The sequence below is a fragment of the Gigantopelta aegis genome, chromosome 12 (genome assembly GCF_016097555.1).
Source record: "Gigantopelta aegis isolate Gae_Host chromosome 12, Gae_host_genome, whole genome shotgun sequence".
In the NCBI taxonomy this organism is placed as follows: domain Eukaryota; kingdom Metazoa; phylum Mollusca; class Gastropoda; order Neomphalida; family Peltospiridae; genus Gigantopelta; species Gigantopelta aegis.
The window spans coordinates 40,968,257-40,988,277 of NC_054710.1; positions in this window are offsets into that span (position 1 = coordinate 40,968,257).

A 20,021-nucleotide genomic window follows, 5' to 3' on the forward strand; every position below is an offset into this window, starting at 1 on the left:
CGGGAACTTTTGATTCTTCAAGGAGTTGGAGTAGAGTTGAACTGACACCAGTGTTAATGTTATCTTTGTTAAGTCTCACATTGTACACAGATTTATCTGGTTTTGCAGTTTCTTTCACAATATCAGTAGCAATTTTCTTAAGGTAATTACTGTCATCATTTGCGGCTACAATATTTATGGCACATGTTTTTCTGAAAACGAGCAAACTAGCAACACCAGGTGATGACAATACAATTAATGCATCACCAAAATGGTCACAAACTAAACTAATCAGAGTTTTACGACAAAGACTACTACCACCATACTCCTGATACATATCTAGCAATTCTACACTATTCCATATGTGCTGTTCATCAAGCAACATACTGTTGATGACTCCTTTAAATGCTGCATCCACTTCCCCACCAGGATTTGCTGTGGTTAAAAGATCAATGTACTTTGAGTGCATGAATAGTGCTTTGCAGTCATGGTGGTACCGCGCATCTGCTGCATGAAGATCGGCGATTGCCGCAGATATTCTAATGCGCACTTGGTTGGACCACTCATCATTTCGGATGTCACACACAGAAAGGATGACATCCTTAAATGTTTTCTGGTTGGGACGATCCACAGTCCTCACAACTGAGTATCTTCTCCATCTATCTGCATGCTTAGGGTCACGTTCTGCACAACACTCGACACAAAATAAGCAGTCTGTGATGAAAGAGAATATTTTCTTTTCCGAACGACGTGTACGTTTCTGTGCTGGTTCACCTACTGCTTCTTCTTTAAGTTTCTTCTTTTTAAATCGTTCAATATGTGTCATTGATGTGTATGTAGACACACATGATCTGTGACAATGTATTGTTAAGTGTGTATCTGCTGTCAACTGTTCGTGTAAACGTTTGTGTAGATCATCTCCACGTATCTGACTTGCAGCGATTATGGACTTTACACGAGCTGGACCTACAGTACTGACATCTTCTTCTCGACTGCAATTAAATATACAATGTTCAGCCTCTTGTGTACTCATTACTTCATCAGAGGGTGGTACTCATGGCATCCTATTGGAAATTATATCTGTAAAGGAAACAAACATGCCACATCTGTTAAATGCTCACCGTTTGACATCAAACAAAATATTACTTAATATGGCTTCCAGAATCCATGATGGTGAATTATTTTACAGTTACTAAACATGAACCAGTACCTTAGTCAGTGAAACAAGTTGCTATTTAAAAAAAATTCCATCAAAATCCGTAAACTGAACGTGAAGTTACACATTATATGTAAATCCAAGATGGCCGCCGCTTTGAAGCTTAATAACTCAAATTGCCCAAAGGTTACAAAGTGGCATCAATTGGATTTGAAATCTATACTATAAATAGTCTCCATAAATGCAATAAAATGCTTTGCACACCAAAATTCCAGGTAGCATGTAAAAATAGCAAACTTCCCCCGGACTATAGTGGTACCGCGTCTTAAAGGTTACAAACGGGTAGATATGAAAATTTGGAGATTCACAAAATAACCTGTTTTAACTGTCTTGATTATGTAGAATCTGAAGAACATGTTCTTATTCATTGTCCTCTATAAGATGATATTAGAGTAGATCGTTTTCAAGAAGGCAGTAGCTTTAATAACCTTTTAGGTAACTCATGGTTTTTAAAATTCTGTTTGCCATTTCACGTTGAATCATTGTTTTAAAAATATTTAAACAAATTAATATGTTCAGCTTTATATTTATTGTTAAGTCGTTGCATTTTTATGTCGTTGCATAAGTTGGACTATATTTTTCAGTGTATGTCCGATGGCCTAACCACGGCTGTCCGCCACTGTTCATCCGTGTCGCCATACTTCGTTCATTGCTGAGAAATTAGAAATGTAACGAATACCATGGATAGAAGAAGCACCATAAATGTGAGGTCCCCCCCCCCCCACCCACCACCCCCCACCCCCCAATTGGCGATCTTCTCTTTCTCTCACACATTTTAGAATAATCTTCAAATTCATGTCTTCTTTAGTTACGTTTTTAACGGAATTTAAAGGGACATTCCTGAGTTTGCTGCATTGTAAGATGTTTCCGACTAATAAACTATTTCTACGATTAAACTTACATATTAAATATATTTTCTTGTTTAAAATATCAGTATCTGTATATGCAATGTGTTTCTGGTCGTCTTAATATTTGTAAGAAGCCAAAACTGGATTTTGTCTTCAAATAATTTGGTACGTAAAAAAAATATATTTCGGGAAATAAAATGAAATTTAATCTAGTACACATTTTAGAACGATCAGAAACACGTTTAATAGATAGTCACTAATATTTTATGCAGACAAATACATTTGATATGTAATTAAAATCGTTAAAACGTCTCTGTTAGTTGATAACATCTTTAAAATTGCAGCAAACTCATGTCCCGTTAACAAATGACCCCCCCCCCCCCCCCCCCACACATCGTTTGTTAAAGTTTGTTTTGTTTAACGACACCACTAGAGCACATAGACAAAAAAACACATATCACAGGACGTGTTATGTTAACGTCGTTCTCAAAAGTTGGGTGCACCTCGAACTTTGACCCAGCCTGAAGTTATTTGGTTTAGTACTACCTTTAAGGAACGCTCGCGCAAGGCTTTTAAACTAGTATGCATATTCAACGATATATAATGCACACTATTGCTCAAGTATAATCGTATAGTTGATTAACAAAACGGTTAAATGTGACGGCTATTAAATATAACGGGCACAGCCATTTTGTACCATCCAAGTGAGCCGGTGGTTACGTAATACTTAACGTGTCACGTCAAGAATTAATCTTAGAACTGAAGAAAGAAAACGTACCTGATGATTGCGGATGCATCGCAATGTTCTTTAATAATATCAGTCCCAGTAAGCCAGCAATAAGTATATATTATTTTTCAATATAAAATACACCACCATTGTCAAAGTGTCAAAATAACTGTAAGATTTTTTGTCCACACATTATCCCACGTAGTAAAATGATAATCGGAGTGTTTTCTTAGTTAATTGGTATTTTCTTTCCGTGGCCTGTACCTGTGGCCCGGTACCGGCTCCCACCCAGAGCGAGTTTTCAAGGGCTCAATGGGTATGTGTAAGGCCACTACACCCTCTTCGCTCTCATTAACCACTAACTAACTAACCAACTAACAACTAACCCACTGTCCTGGACAGACAGCCCAGATAGCTGAAGTGTGTGCCCAGGACAGCGTGCTTGATCCTTAATTGGATATAAACACGAACATAAGTTGAAATGAAATGTACCTGTGGTTCCTGATTGGCAGGTGTATATTTTGGACGGTCACCAGTTACGGTGTCTAGACACAAAAAACAATAATAATAATTAAAAAAAAAAATACGTGCTTGTTTTATTAAGCTCACAGGGTATTGTGGGATAACCGCGCGGCCACCCCTAAAATGATAATGGACATTACCGGCCGCCCTGCTTTATTACTGCTGTAAATAATTCTGTAAAACCCTTAATTAAGTAGACTTTTCCATCTAAAATCACAAAACTGACAAATTACATAGTACCAAAGAAAAGAAAATTATCACGTGGGTATCGTGCATGGTCGTTTTTGCTCCAACGTACCCTACTAATAGGGCTAATAATATGCATTTTTTATTTTGATTTTTAAGAGAGAAAAATATTATAACCCCATTTCGTTCTATTAATGCAAACTGAAATATACTCTTCAAAAGAAGAAACGCAAAACCACATTGTCGTAACATTTGGCGAATTGATTTAATTATTGAATGGTGAGTCCGATAATTACCAAATGTTGCAGGATTGTTCACAATTCACTCTAGTCCATTGTGAGTAAGTGATAGGATACACCACCAAGGTCAAGGTCATCTGGAGTCAATACCGGGTGTGGCCTCCGCGTGTGTTGACAACTGCCTGGCACCGCCTGCCCATTGAAGCAACCAGAGTACGGATGACGTCCCGGGGGATGGTGGCCCACTCGGCCTGCACGGCTGCTGCCAGCTCGGGCAGGGTCTGGGGCTGTGGTTGTCGCTGTCGGAGGCGTCGGTCCAACTCGTCCCATAGATACTCAATTGGGTTCAAATCCGGTGATATCGATGGCCAAGGAAGGACATTAATGTTGTTGTTCTGTAGGAAAGCCGTTGTGAGACGTGCTGTGTGAGGCCTGGCGTTGTCATGTTGGAACACTGCGTTGGCGTTGGCCATAACTTGAACGATGTGTGGCCGGAGGATCTGGTCAATGTAGCCCTGTGCATTCAGGTTGCCCTGCACGTGGACCAGGTCAGTTCTGCCAGTGTGTGAGATGGCTGCCCACCCCATGACACTACCCCCGCCGAATCTGTCCACTTCCTGCACGCAGTTTGCCGCATAACGTTCACCACGACGCCTATACACGCGACATCTTCCATCATGACGTCGGAGCAGAAATCGGGACTCGTCACTGAACCACACCTGTCTCCATCGCAGTTGAGGCCATTGTCGATGAATCTGGCACCACTGCAGTTGGAGTCGACGGTGTTGTGGTGTTAAGATGACACCTCGAACTGGACGTCTGGCACGAATTCCTACCTCACGTAGGCGGTTCCGTACGGTCTGGTCGGATATCCTGCGCAAACCTGGTATTGCTGCGGCTGTGGAGGTGGCAGTAGTCAATCGTTCCCGAAGGTGGCGTACCCGGATGTAGCGGTCCTGCCCGGGGTTAGTGACCCGTGGTCGACCGGATCTAGGGAGGTCACGTGTTGATCCATGTTGCTGGTAACGGTCCCACAGTCTGGAGATGGTGCTTGGGGACACATGGAATGCCCTGGCAACGGCCGTTCTGGATTCGCCTGCGTCTAGTCGGCCGATGGCATTGTTTCTCTGCGGTTCACTGAGACGTGGCATGTCCTGGATTGTCAACTGTCGGCCAGATACAGAGGCCAGGCAAGCGAACACCCTGCACTTTTATACTGTCGGTGTTCATGTTGCACGTGCAGACAACGCACGTGCAGTGGTGACATGGTTTGCACGTGGCTGCGTTTTTGCGAATATTCACATTTTGGAACTTTATTGTACAGTAGCTGCGTTTTATCGAATGTAACCGTGGGAATGTGTTTGGGACATGCAATGACCTTATATTCACAAAGCATGAACCGGTAGGAAACATAAAATCGGAGTTATAACCCATTTGTACCCTTTTGCGTTTCTTTTTTTGAAGAGTATATATTTAGTTAAATAGTTTATAGTAATTTATGTAGTTTTGCAAGTCAAGTTGATAAAAGCGAAGCCCCTTGTCGTAAATGACTGCCTTTCTTTACAATGTGCATACAGGAGTTGGTCGGAAGTGACGTCACTTCGCCCCAAGCTACAATTCCGGACACACCGAAAACAAAAGAAAAGAAAATGGCTGTCCCCAGTTATCAGGAATAATCACGTTGTTTTGTTTTTTTTATTACTTCTAAAATTACGCGTTTTTCATTTGCTAATGTGTCAGTATTATGTTGGTGGTCCGGGTATGCATCTTTTCAACACATAAGGCTCATGTTTGAGTTTACTCTACCTTTAATGCCCACCATCCACTGATGACAATTTATGGTCAAATTGTTCAGGTTAGGCTCAAAAGTATCCCGTCGTTTTGGGTTTTGTAAATATTCCTGCTATTTTAACCAGTTTGGCAGTCACATTTAATAGTTAATGAATAATGGACGTTGGCACTCAAAAGTGTGGATTCGTGAAAAACAATTAACGTGCACGCTACAGACCCTGGTCGGGCTGTTTGTGCTCTCTTGTACATGGTACCACGGACGATCCCTTCTCCCACCACACCTGTACCATGTTTCTGTCCTGGACGGAGGAGCCGGCGTATGTTGACACCTGCGCCCATGACGGACGTGCGCTACAAACGCTTGTTTTGAATGTGCACATTAAAACCTATGAACTGACCTGACCTGACCTTGCTATCATACAGATCAGTCGCCAACTGACCTTCCTGCGTCAAACTGCGATTGTACCACAATCACATGTAACAGATTCGTCCCCTATCCAGTGTGACAGGACATCTCTTGCGACGGTGTTACGACGATCGACATCGTCATCAGTCGGTGATCCAGTACGATCGGCATCAGTCGGTGATCCAGTACGATCGGCATCAGTCGGTGATCCAGTACGATCGGCATCAGTCGGCAATCCAATTTTTTTTTTTTTTTTAAATCATGTTACAAGACTTCAACAAGTAAGGAAATGGTTTATTTAACGACGCACCCAACACATTTAATTTAGGATATAACCATATGGAGTATTTAGATTTGCGGGTGTTATCCATTGGGGGGTGGGGGGGGGGGGGGGGGGCAAATGACATGAGGCGGAATGCCAATGGAACTTTGGGGTAGGTTTGGAGGGGATCATAAAAAAAGAAAATTAATATGTAATAAAATTAAAACTGTCACAAAATTTAGGGGGTGGGGGGAGGGGGGGGGGTCCCTGCCTCCCTCTAGATCCGCCTCTGGTTATGGTCTATTTTATCCCGCAAATGTCATTTTTGACCGAAGGCATAATAGCGGGCATCAAATGGATAATAACACCCGCAAATCTAAAAACTCAATATGGTTATGCTCATAGTAAACAAAATCGTTTTTCTACGAACCTAACTGTATATTTGGTATTTCTTGAAGAAGAACAACATACCTGGCTACAATCTAACTGTAGAACCCTGAATCGTCAACTTCTCCTGTTCCAATTGCTAATGACGTCACTTTTTAATGACGTCACTATCTTTCCGGGTGTTATTTTCATTTGATCCCGGAAAAAAGAATGTAATTTACCAATTACAGTAAAGAACACACTCGCCATCAGTTTACAATTACGGTTATATGGCGTCAGACATGGTTAAGGACCACACGGATATTGAGAGAGAAAACCCGTTTTCGCCACTTCATGGGCTACTCTTTTCAATTAGCAGCAAGGGATCTTTCATATGGACCATTCCACTGGTATATCAAAGGCCGTGGTATGTACTATCCTGTCTATGAGATGGTGCATGCAAAAGATCCATTGCTATTAATAGAGAAATGTAGCTGGTTTCCTTTCTTAGATTCTATGTCAAACATACCCAATATTTGATATCCAATAGTCGATAATTAATAAATCAATGTGCTCTACTGGTGTCGTTAAACAAAACTTCTTCTTCTTCTGCGATCCCGGCCATGTTAGATGGGTAGTCTGGTATTGTGGACGAAGTCCGCAGTCAGCCTTAGCGACGTCGCCGGTCCCAACAGCTGCTCCCTTATTGTCCGAACCAAATTGTTAACAACTAAGAAAAATTACTCTCCTACATTTAATTGCCGTTAGATTTCCTCCAAAGTTTGTCCAGACAGAAATCTTGAAAAAACCCACTACAATGACACAGTTTCCACATACCAGATGATAACTATGTCACCTATATCGACTTCGCTGAGAGCGCATAGAAAATCTAACGGCAATTAAAGGTAGGAGAGTCATTTTTTGTAGTTGTTAACAATTCGGTTCGGACAATAGGTCCACTGCAGTGGGCCACGTTTGTTGTCGCAGAGTGTCGAAGGTGGGACAGGATTGGAGAATGTGGGCTGGTGTCTGTCGACCAGTGCCCCATGTGAGCAATTTTCAGCCTGAAGATGGTGACCTGTTGTGACTTGTTCAGCTGGTAGATGCCATTCCCTTCAGACCCTATCTGCAGACGCTGCCTCCACATATTCTTGAAGTGGTTTTTTAGAAGGGTCTTGACTTCACCATATGACATTTGGTGGGCAGTTTGCTCCTGTTTGCTGCCCAGCTTGGAGAGTCTGTCAGCTTTTTTATTTCCCATAACACCACAGTGGGAGGGGATCCACTGTAACACCAGTTTTGTTATGGAGCCCAGTGTTTGGAGTTCCCTCTGGTATCCTGGAGGATCTGGTCTATCTATGTGGACTGAAGACTCTGGAGAAGGGCTCGGCAATCAGTGAGGAAGACTGTGTGAGAAAATGGGTCGTCTCTTCCATTCAGGATCTGAGCAGCACGAAGTAAGGCTTAGGTTTCAGCTCTGAAGTTGGTGGAGAACTGACCAGTGGCGATAGACTTGGTGTCACAGCTGCCGTCAGGATACTGAATGTAGACTCCACCTCCCCCATTTCGCACAGCAAACAAAACAAACTTAACATATTACATTAATGCTTTTCTTAAGAAAAGGGTAATTGTTACTAAATGCATGTTGTTGTTTTTCTGTGGTTGGGGTAAGGTAGTGTAATTAATATGCTTAAAAATAATTAAATTTGTTGTTCGTTGTTGTTCAGTATTGATTTTGTTTTTGTGGGTGTGTTTTTATGGGTATTTTTTTTAATTTAAGGATGTGGATTATAGCTCCCGTCCCTTTAAAGACTTGGAAAGAAATATATTAAACATTAATACAATCTATATCTACCGAAAAAATTGGACATGCCATTTTTAGTTTTCATTCAGAATTTGAACTTGATTTATTCATTTCATTTCAACTTATTTTCGTGCATATATCCAATCAAGGTTCAAACACGCTGTCCTGGGCACACACCTCATCTATCTAGGCTGTTTGTCCAGGACAGTGGGTTAGTTGTCAGTTGGTTAGTTGGTTAGTGGTTAGTGAGAGAGGCGAGGGTGTAGTGGCCTTACACCTACCCATTTAGCCCTTAAGAACTTGCTCTGGGTTGGAGCCAGTACCGGGCTGCGAACCCTGTACCTACCAGCCTGTAGTCCGATGGCTTAACCACAACGCCACCGAGGCCGGTTGAACTTGATGATCCTATATCTTTCAGGCGGCGGAATTTACGTGCTTGCATCGCAGGATCGAACCACCTCGATGGAATCATTCAACTGAGTTGGGGTTTTTCTCGTTGCAACCAGGGCCCGTGCTTATAAAACTTAAAGTCTAGAATTTAAGTTTTATAAGCACGGGCCCAGTGCACAACAACTGGTCAAAGGCTGTGGTATGTGCTTTCCTGTCTTTGCGAAAGTGCATATAAAAGATCCCTTGCTGCATTAAAAAAAATATAGCGGGTTTCCTCCGATGACTACATATCAGAATCATCAAATGTTAGACATCCAGTAGCCGATGATTAATTAATCAATACGCTCTAGTGGTGTCGTTAAAGGAAATAAATTTAAATTTATTTGTTGCTGGTGAGTGTTCTTGCGATTTTCCGTGTGCAAAGTTTCCCCTATTTTTGACCCGAGTGTACTTGTTCTCGTGATCCCGACTGTCGGGGTCTGTTCTGTGTACAGGTACCCAATACATGTTTCAAGGCTACTTGACACAGTGGTACTAGAAATAAAATTGCATACATTTTTTGCCTGGATGAAATCTTTTTTTTTTACAACCAACACACTCTCATTTATCACCAATCACAGGAAGGGTAATCCTTGTGATATACCTCTGTTTCCTGGCAACTGCCATACACAACAGGGACAAGGATAACCTTAACAGGTCAGATCAGGTCAGTTCAGGTCATAGGGCTCAACATGTACATTCATAGCAAGTTGTTGTAGCGCACGCCTGTCATGGGCGCAGGTGTCGACTTATGCCGGCTGCTCCGTCCAGGACAGGGATAATTTTGGCTAACCTTTAATGTTTAAAACAAGGTTTTATAACCGGAATGCTCGTTCCAGCCAGTGCTCCACAACATTTTGTTCCATTAGTAGCAAGGTGTCGTTTATATGGAAGGAAATGTTTTATTTAACGACGCACTCGACACATTTTATTTACGGTTATATGGCGTCAGACATATGGTTAAGGACCACAGGTATTGAAGGAGGAAACCCGCTATCGCCACTTCATGGGCTACTCTTTTCGATTGGCAGCAAGGGATCTTTTATGTGCACCATCCCATAGACAGGATAGCACATACCACGGCCTTTGATGTACCAGTCGTGGTGCACTGGCTGGAGCGAGAAATAGCCCAATGGGCCCACCGACGGGGATCGATCCCAAACCGACCGCGCATCAAGCGAGCGCTTTACCACTGGGCTACGTCTCGCCCCCCTCGTTTATATGCAACATCTCACAGATAAGACAGTACATACCACGATATTTGATACTAGTCGTTGTGCACTGGCTGAAACGAGAAATATTCTAAAGGGGGAATCGATACCAGACCACATTTGCTTTGTGCTTTACACAAACACACACTTGACATGAATAACCATATTATTGATCAACAGTCACAATGTGTTGAGCGTGTCGTTAAATAAAACATTTCTTTCTTTCTTTCATTTTGTTTCTTTCATATACAAAGACTGACTTCCCAGTAAGCGACGTCCACGCACTTCAAGCACTACTCGCTATATATAATACTCGAGCAGTACGTGAAAACTGGGACAGGCCGTGCTTGCTAACAACTAAACATCGGGTATCTCGCGCATCTTGGTACGGGGAGGACGGGACGTAGCCCAGTGGTAAAGCGCTCGCTCGATGCGCCGTCGGTCTGGGATCGATCCCCGTTGGTGGGCCCATTAGGCTATTGTTCGTTCCAGCCAGTGCAACACGACTGGTATATCAAAGGCCGTGGTATGTACTACCCTGTCTGTGGGATGGTGCATATAAAAGATCCCTTGCTGCTAATCGAAAAGAGTAGCCCATGAAGTGGCTACAGCGGGTTTCCTCTCTCAATATCTGTATGGTCCTTAACCATATGTCTGATGCCATATAATCGTAAATAAAATGTGCTGAGTGCGGTTTTGAGATGTTTAATTTCGTACAATGCAGATAACATCGCAAAATATATTTTACATTGTCGTCGTTTTGATCACCTTCAGAAAACATAATACGGTAAGTGCGTTGTCCAATAATTCTATGATATGTATAATGTTTATACATGTTGATATCACATTAAACGCGTACACCAACAAAAAACAAATTTAGTAAAGCAGGTTTGTTTTTGCTAATAGCATAGCGACGTACTCTATAGAGTTCTACTTTCTGTTTCACGATACTGCCACGTGATTTAAAGCCAAGGACATTGACCTTGGTAGAGACAGATTTCTAGTACATGTAATCGGTTGACGGGGTCATGAAACAAACCTATACCGATCTAATTTCAACTCCGTAATACGAATTTACTGAGTGTAACGCATGTATATTTTAAAATTAAATTTACATTAGGTTGGTTTTGTTGTGTGTCTTTTTTTGTTTTGATGGGTTGCTATGATTCGAGTTAGTAGTATAATAAATGGCGTATTAACTACAGTACACCGATAATCAAAATTAATTCTGTTTGTAAAAATATATATTTATAAAAATTGTAGTAAGATATATTTGGGTAGAAAACAGATGTTGACATTTTCTCTGTTATGACATTATTATTATTTTTTAAAATAGAAAATTTGCAGCTAAATAATATGTATATTATGATATCATGATAAATGTGATAACCGTGTGCCATGTGGTTGTTACACTTTTACATTCAGTTCACAGGTTTGTGTCCATGGAGAAATCATATCATTCTGCGATGAAAACTAAAATTATTGTACTTGTTTAAATAAAACAGAATAAACACAAATAAATCAGTTTCAATTCCTTATTCATAAATAGTCAACAGATTATCATGATTTAGAATTTTAATGCAACATGATATGCACATAATACATAAACATCGACAAATGTTGTGTTCATGGTGCTTCTTTTTCTTGTGTAAGACTGCAATGACCCATTCCTTCCATCTTTGAGAACAATCATCATATTAGTTAAATTAGGATTTTTTTTTTTTGAGGAGTGCGATTTTTCCCTCCTCTGCATTTTGAGGAGAAAGATTTCCACCCCCTTCGTGAGCATTTTGAGGAGTGCGATTTTGCGCACTCCTGGGTTTTTAAAAAACGAAAGTCTCCTAATCTAATAATGTTTACCATGTATTTCCATCATTCTACGTTCAATATTAGTTGTAATCCATGTGAAAATTCGTAGTGATTCGTTTACCACCCTATACAGCTATCTGACAGTAATACTAATATCAATATATGTTGTTTTCCACTGTTCCACCCCTTCCTTCCATCTTTGAGAATAATCATCATATTAGTTAAATTAGGATATTTATTTTCAAAAACACAAAACATTAACCCTTAATTTAGAAATCATTACTCCTCAAACTTAATCATGTTCATGCGTGCAATTCCTCTCGGTCTCTTGCTTCTTGTTCTTATTATTTTGAGGAGTGCTCTCACGGGGATCCTGATATACCCGTAACTGAATAAAACACGATTATCCAAATATCTCTCCTAACTGTATATCTATTAGATCTCTCTGTATCGGGCAGGCTACTACCCGAGTGGCCCGGCTCTAGGAGTAATCAGAGATAAGATCTGATATAAATATATATATATATATATATTCTTTATTGCATTAGGCCAACTGGCCCTTGAGCATACAAAATAACATTAAGTAAATATATTATAAAACAGGAGGTGTATATATACATGCATTTCATTATATAAATGCTAACAATGTAATACTAATAAGAGGATAAGCTAATTAATACAACAGAATTAAATAATTTAGGATATAGACACACACAAATAATATTAATATTATATATGAGTTATGCTGGAGAAGCTTTAAATTAATTATATAATATATTATTTCGGTGTTGAAATGTTCTATAGCAAAACAGAGCTAGTTTCCTCAATAACTGAACACTTTCACTGTTACATAATTGAATAAATTTAAACATACTAGGATTTCTTGTATAAAATTCAGGAATATATCTTCTACGAGTAGCACGTTTAGTTCATTAGAAAACACAACAAAACACAATACACTTTGGAATCTGTATTAACTCTAACGCTGACAAATGTACTTGCCGCAGTAGTTAATTAACAACAACAATATAATAACAACCCAGAGCTAATCACTTAATTAGTTAATCATTAGGTGTCTAGTTTACACAATATTCTAATCACTTCACCGTGATACAACACACACACGTGTGATAATTGAGAAACGCTGTCTAAAGAATATTGGTATAATACAGTATTAAAATATTTAAAGTCACATCAATCACATCAAGGTTATACAACAGAGCAGAAATATATATTTACCAAGTCCGGTCTGAACTAATATATTTCGTTCAGTTGGACCACGTCCGTTCCCCTGGATACTTCCAATGTTTCTCGTCGATATATCTAAAATCCTATCTATTTATTATAAAAAATCCCAGACTGGTCCGGAGACAGTGCGCGGGACCGAATCGTATGATGTGTATATTTCCACAGCGACCAAGACGGTATATTTTCGTAGATGGCCAGACAGACCGTCGCCAGTTCGCTAGAAATATCCCGGTCGTAAACCGAACTACCGGAGGTATTACGTAACCACTGTGCCCATCTGGTCTAAGTGCATATTGGGACGCAGGACTACCACCATCGCGCGGGGGTATTACGTTACCAAGCTGCACACGGCCCTCTAAAACAATTAACATCGCCACAGGCGAAAAGATAAGAGCATGTTCCGTCACAAGGTGCGATTTTTCCCTCCTCTGCATTTTGAGGAGAGAGATTTCCACCCCCTTCGTGAGCATTTTGAGGAGTGCAATTGTGCGCACTCCTGGGTTTTTAAAAAACGAAAGTCTGCTAATCTGATAATTTTTACCATGTATTTCCATCATTCTACTTCAATATTAGTTGTAATCCATGTGAAAATTCGTAGTGATTCGTTTACAACCCTATACAGCTATTTGACAGTAATACTATATAATATGTTGTTTTCCACTGTTACCCAGATTTGGACATTTTCGTTTAATTCGGGCAAAAAAAACCCAGCCTGTCACCACCAACCCCGCCCCTTCAAATATGGGAGCCCGTACGCCCCTGATCAAAGCGAAACGTCTAGTTAGTGCTAGAACACATTTTCGCACTCCAGCGAAATTAGCTGTCCTAAAGCCTTGTTACCGTGTATTTTTATCAGTATGAGTTCGACCCGTAACCCCCCCCCCCCCCCCCTCCCTTCAATGGTTAGGGTAGTTTTAGGGATAGGGTTTGGGTTAGTCTTCAGAGCCTTTTGATATAGAGGGGTACAGGTCGAACTCGTTCCGGTCTGAAACCTTGTCACCGTGTATTTTTATCATTCTACTCACAATATTAGTAACTCTTGTAATCCAAATAGAATGCGTGGTGATTCGTTTCGAACATTATACAGCTGTTCGGTAGTAATGCAAATAAGAATTGAAAACAAACTGCGCGCTCGTATGTATATATGCATGTAGTTTATACGTGTGTTGTTGTTTATATGTTTTATATGATGCTATTTGTCATCTCATGTTTAATATCTGTATTCACTTATTTAATTTTAAAGTCATATTGTCACAGACCACTGACCTATTTAATGGTCTAACAAAGTATTACCTGAACAAATATACTTTGATTTATCCTTAAATGTACTTTATTCAACCATCTTCATAACCACCATACTCCATTTATTAATGACATTTTGTAAAAAATAATTGAATTATGGCAATGGTCCATAAACTAAAATTGCCGAGAGAGATGACATGGATTTCACTCCATCATGGTCCAGTTACGGTTATGTAATAGCTAGATTTGGTTTCCAACAATTAATGTAATTTTTATTTATTATCCATTTTTTAAGAAATAAGGTCCTTAAATCTGTGACAGTATGCCTTTAAATTATGCATTTTGATTTAATTTAATCTATGTTTTAAAGGGACAGTCCCGAGTTTGTTGCAAATTGTAAGATATCCCGACTAATAAAATATTTTAACAACTAAAATTGCATACTCAATATTGTTTCTTCTTTAGAATATAGGTGTCTGTATATTCAGTGTTTCTTGTTGTCCTATTATTTGTATGTAGCCCAAACTGGATTTGGTCTCCCAACAATTTCTTACGTACAAACAAATATATATATATATATATATATATATATATATATATATATATATATATATATATATATATACATGTATATATACATTGGGAAACGACATGAAGTTTCAGCTAGTACAATACTGGGACGATCAGAAACACATTTATATATACTGATATTTTATGCAGGAAAATGTATTTAATTCATATGTGTTGTCCTTGAAAGGTCTCTGGTAGTCCGCAACCTAATCTACCTGTTAACTTAGTTCCAACTAACACTGAGAACCTCTCTACAAACTGCTGCTGAAATTAATCATGGCAGTTTAGGGATTAAGGACTGGAATGGAGCCCAAATATATTTAAAAAATTTAGTTTGGCTGCCCACTCTATTTACTTATATAATCCTGACACGAACAGTTTATTTTATTTTATTTTAAAATTCTAATTGTAAATTTAGTTATTAAGATGCATTAAAGAATTATTTCTCTTCTAATTCAAATCGTAAATTCCATAGCTTTATTTCCCCACCAACTTGGTTCTTGATCACATCCACCAGGCAATCTCGGAGAATCTGCCCAAGACAGTCGTGCCTGAACCTTCAGTGGATGTAAGCATGAGACAAATTGTTGACTAATTGATTGATTGAACTTTTCGGGGCGGGACGTAGCCCAGTGGTAAAGCGCCCGCTCGATGCGCGGTCGGTCTGGGATCGATCTCCGTCGGTGGACCCATTGGGATATTTCTCGTTCCACCCAGTGCTCTCCACAACTGGTGTAATAAAGGCGGTGGTATGTACTATTCTGTCTGTGGGATGGTGCATATAAAAGATCCTTAGCTGCTAATCTAAAAAGAGTAGCCCATGAAGTGGCGACAGCGGGTTACCTCTCTAAATATCTGTGTGGTCCTTAACCATATGTCCGACGCCACATAATTGTAAATAAAATGTGTTGAGTGCGTCGTTAAATAAAACATTTCCTTGATTGAACTTTTAAACAACAACAAAAAAAGATTCGGTCATTTTCGTTTAATTGAGGCAAAAATCAGCCTGTTCGCTTATAACGTTTTACATATTGTCCTAGCTGTTCGATTACATACATGTGAGATATTTTATTTTTATTTTATTTATTTTTTAATGTTTATTTTTTAATGTTTATTTTTTAATGTTTATTTCTTTATTATTATTTTTATGAATCGCTCGATGTATATAATTACACCACAAATGCGTACAAGTACAAATTTGTTTTGCTTAACGAGACTACTAGAGAGCACATTAATGTATTAATCACCAGCTATTGGATGTCAAACATTTTGTAATTTTGATATATTATCTTAGAGAGGAAACCCGCTATAAAACCAATTTCCATTAGTAGCAACAAATCTTTTATATACACCATCCCACAGACAGGATAACACATAGCATGGCCTTTGATATACCAGTCATGACCTTTCACATACATATAGCAAACGAACTATGTTAAAACGACGGCGCATTAGAAGAAGTTTGCTGGCGTGGCGGTCTATTTTTAGATTATAAAATCATTTATGACGCGCATCCGTCTAAATATAGACTAGTTATTGGAATGTGACCGAGCCGGACTAGACCATTACAGAGAAGGGGTGTAATCATACAAAATTAATTAGTTAATTTTTTTGTGTAACAGGGGCATTTTAATCTGTACATAATGTTTTATTTTGTTTATTTCAGTTTACTAATAGTTTGTTCTTTCTTTCAAACTGACATGCAAACTGAAATAATTATAGTTCACCTGACTTTTGCACACACTTCACTATCGTTCGCGTCACGGCAATCGGCACCTACGTTTTCAGCAATAACTTTACTTCTAAAAAAAAAAATCGCTCCTATTTTTTTAATTTTTTAAATAATTTAATTTAAATTAAAAGAAACAATAGTTCTTTTTTAAAATTTCCAAAACTTTTTTCCTTTTTTGACTGTATGTCGACCCAAACTAAAATAATCAAGAAAAAAAAAACCGGATTTGTTTTTAACGAAATTTGTAGTATAATAGTATATCTTTACTCCTTTGCAATAAATAAAGAATTCATACAACGTATTAAAATTTGTCAATTTAGGAGGGTTAAGTTTCATGAATTTCACACAAAATGTCAGATATCGCGTTTCGTCAAAATCTTCAAAACACAACCACCTTAAATTGTAAGATATGTCTACAACATAGTAATTTTAATTGAAGTGTGTGGTTGCTATGGTTATGAAAATGACCGTGGAAAATTGCTCATATTTTGAAATAATTTTATTTAAATTCACAGAAAAAAAACCCTTATTTTGTTATTTCCAAAACGTCGATCCAAACTAAAATAATAAAGGGAAAACCCTACTCAGACAGCTAGCTGTTTGTGGTATAGGCCCACGAAATGCACAGAACACACAACTCATCCACACCTTGCATCAGCAACAATGGTACAGCCCACGCATGTCAGATGTTTACCGGACAAAAGACGCACAAAAAACACCTTAGTGTCGTTTGTTTATAAGACAAAAATTACAATATTACACATTTAGCATAATCTACAATCAATCCCAAAGTCATAAGAGCCCATAAAATCGAGAAATTGATACATTTGTTTACAAACTTTGACGTTTTTACTAAGTTCGCAACAGCAGACATATGGAGTGAGCATGCGCTGAGAGTAAGAAAGTTCGTAAACTTCACTTTTTTCAATTAAAAAATGACGGATTATAATCTGCACCAATCAAAAAAATATTTACACTGATAGCTCGGCAAGTATCTCAGGCATTAATTGGCTAGCGAACTGGGATGAAACCGCCTCCTGTCAAAATGCTTGACACGGGGAATCCCTTCGAGTCTCCGAATTTAACAGGGAATCCTCAAGCTTTTCCATTAGGAATGAAATTTAAACGATTTAAAAACATGAAAAATGACAGTGGTAAAATCAATCACAAAAATATAACAAAACTATTTTCGGGTAGAAAAATGGTTAAAGTTCCATATTCTGAGCGAACTGGCTCGCGATCGCCGTTTTATTAAAATAAAAATGGTGTTGACAGTGAAAAAGCCAGCGTTAAAACGTTACTTAACCATTGAATTTAATTAGGTCAGCGCTCAGTGAGCAAACTTCTTCTAATGACAATCTCACATGAATAAAGCAGTGGGCCATAAAATGATTGATATATGGATATTGGAGTGTAACGATACATTCGAACATTCGGTACACTGAACAGCGATCAGTATCGTAATTGCATTCGCCACCGAATACATGAATACATATATGTAATGCTAACTGTACAATTTAATGTTTGTAAGTCATACTAACCAAAACGCAATACCGATTCGATTGTTTTGATAGTGAGCGTATTTTGAGTGTGTGTGCATTGCAACGTCAATATGCAAGTGTTTCATTGGCTGATTGAAGCAACATATACTCTTCAAAAAAAGAAACGCAAAAGGGTACAAATGGGTTATAACCCCGATTTTATGTTTCCTACCGGTTCATGCTTTGTGAATATAAGGTCATTGCATGTCCCAAACACATTCCCACGGTTACATTCGATAAAACGCAGCTACTGTACAATAAAGTTCCAAAATGTGAATATTCGCAAAAACGCAGCCACGTGCAAACCATGTCACCACTGCACGTGCGTTGTCTGCACGTGCAACATGAACACCGACAGTATAAAAGTGCAGGGTGTTCGCTTGCCTGGCCTCTGTATCATTCTGGCCGACAGTTGACAATCCAGGACATGCCACGTCTCAGTGAACCGCAGAGAAACAATGCCATCGGCCGACTAGACGCAGGCGAATCCAGAACGGCCGTTGCCAGGGCATTCCATGTGTCCCCAGGCACCATCTCCAGACTGTGGGACCGTTACCAGCAACATGGATCAACACGTGACCTCCCTAGATCCGGTCGACCACGGGTCACTACCCCCGGGCAGGACCGCTACATCCGGGTACGCCACCTTCGGGAACGATTGACTACTGCCACCTCCACAGCCGCAGCAATACCAGTGTCAGGATATCCGACCAGACCGTACGGAACCGCCTACGTGAGGTAGGAATTCGTGCCAGACGTCCAGTTCGAGGTGTCATCTTAACACCACAACACCGTCGACTCCGACTGCAGTGGTGCCAGATTCATCGACAATGGCCTCAACTGCGATGGAGACAGGTGTGGTTCAGTGACGAGTCCCGATTTCTGCTCCGACGTCATGATGGAAGATGTCGCGTGTATAGGCGTCGTGGTGAACGTTATGCGGCAAACTGCGTGCAGGAAGTGGACAGATTCGGCGGGGGTAGTGCCATGGTGTGGGCAGCCATCTCACACACTGGCAGAACTGACCTGGTCCACGTGCAGGGCAACCTGAATGCACAGGGCTACATTGACCAGATCCTCCGGCCACACATCGTTCCAGTTATGGCCAACGCCAACGCAGTGTTCCAACATGACAACGCCAGGCCTCACACAGCACGTCTCACAACGGCTTTCCTACAGAACAACAACATTAATGTCCTTCCTTGGCCATCGATATCACCGGATTTGAACCCAATTGAGCATCTATGGGACGAGTTGGACCGACGCCTCCGACAGCGACAACCACAGCCCCAGACCCTGCCCGAGCTGGCAGCAGCCTTGCAGGCCGAGTGGGCCACCATCCCCCGGGACGTCATCCGTACTCTGGTTGCTTCAATGGGCAGGCGGTGCCAGGCAGTTGTCAACACACGCGGAGGCCACACCCGGTATTGACTCCAGATGACCTTGACCTTGGTGGTGTGTCCTATCACTTACTCACAATGGACTAGAGTGAATTGTGAACAATCCTGCAACATTTGGTAATTATCGGACTCACCATTCAATAATTAAATCAATTCTCCAAATGTTACGACAATGTATATTTGTATATATACCGGCCTCGGTGGTGTCGTGGTTGGGGTATCGGTCTACAGGCTGGTAGGTACTGGGTTCGTATCCCAGTCGAGGCATGGGATTTTTAATCCAGATACCGACTCCAAACCCTAAGTGAGTGCTCCGCAAGGCTCAATGGGTAGGTGTAAACCACTTGCACCGACCAGTGATCCATAACTGGTTCAACAAAGGCCATGGTTTGTGCTATCCTGCCTGTGGGAAGCGCAGATAAAAGATCCTTTGCTGCCTGTCGTAAAAGAGTAGCCTATGTGGCGACAGCGGGTTTCCTCTAAAAAAACAAAA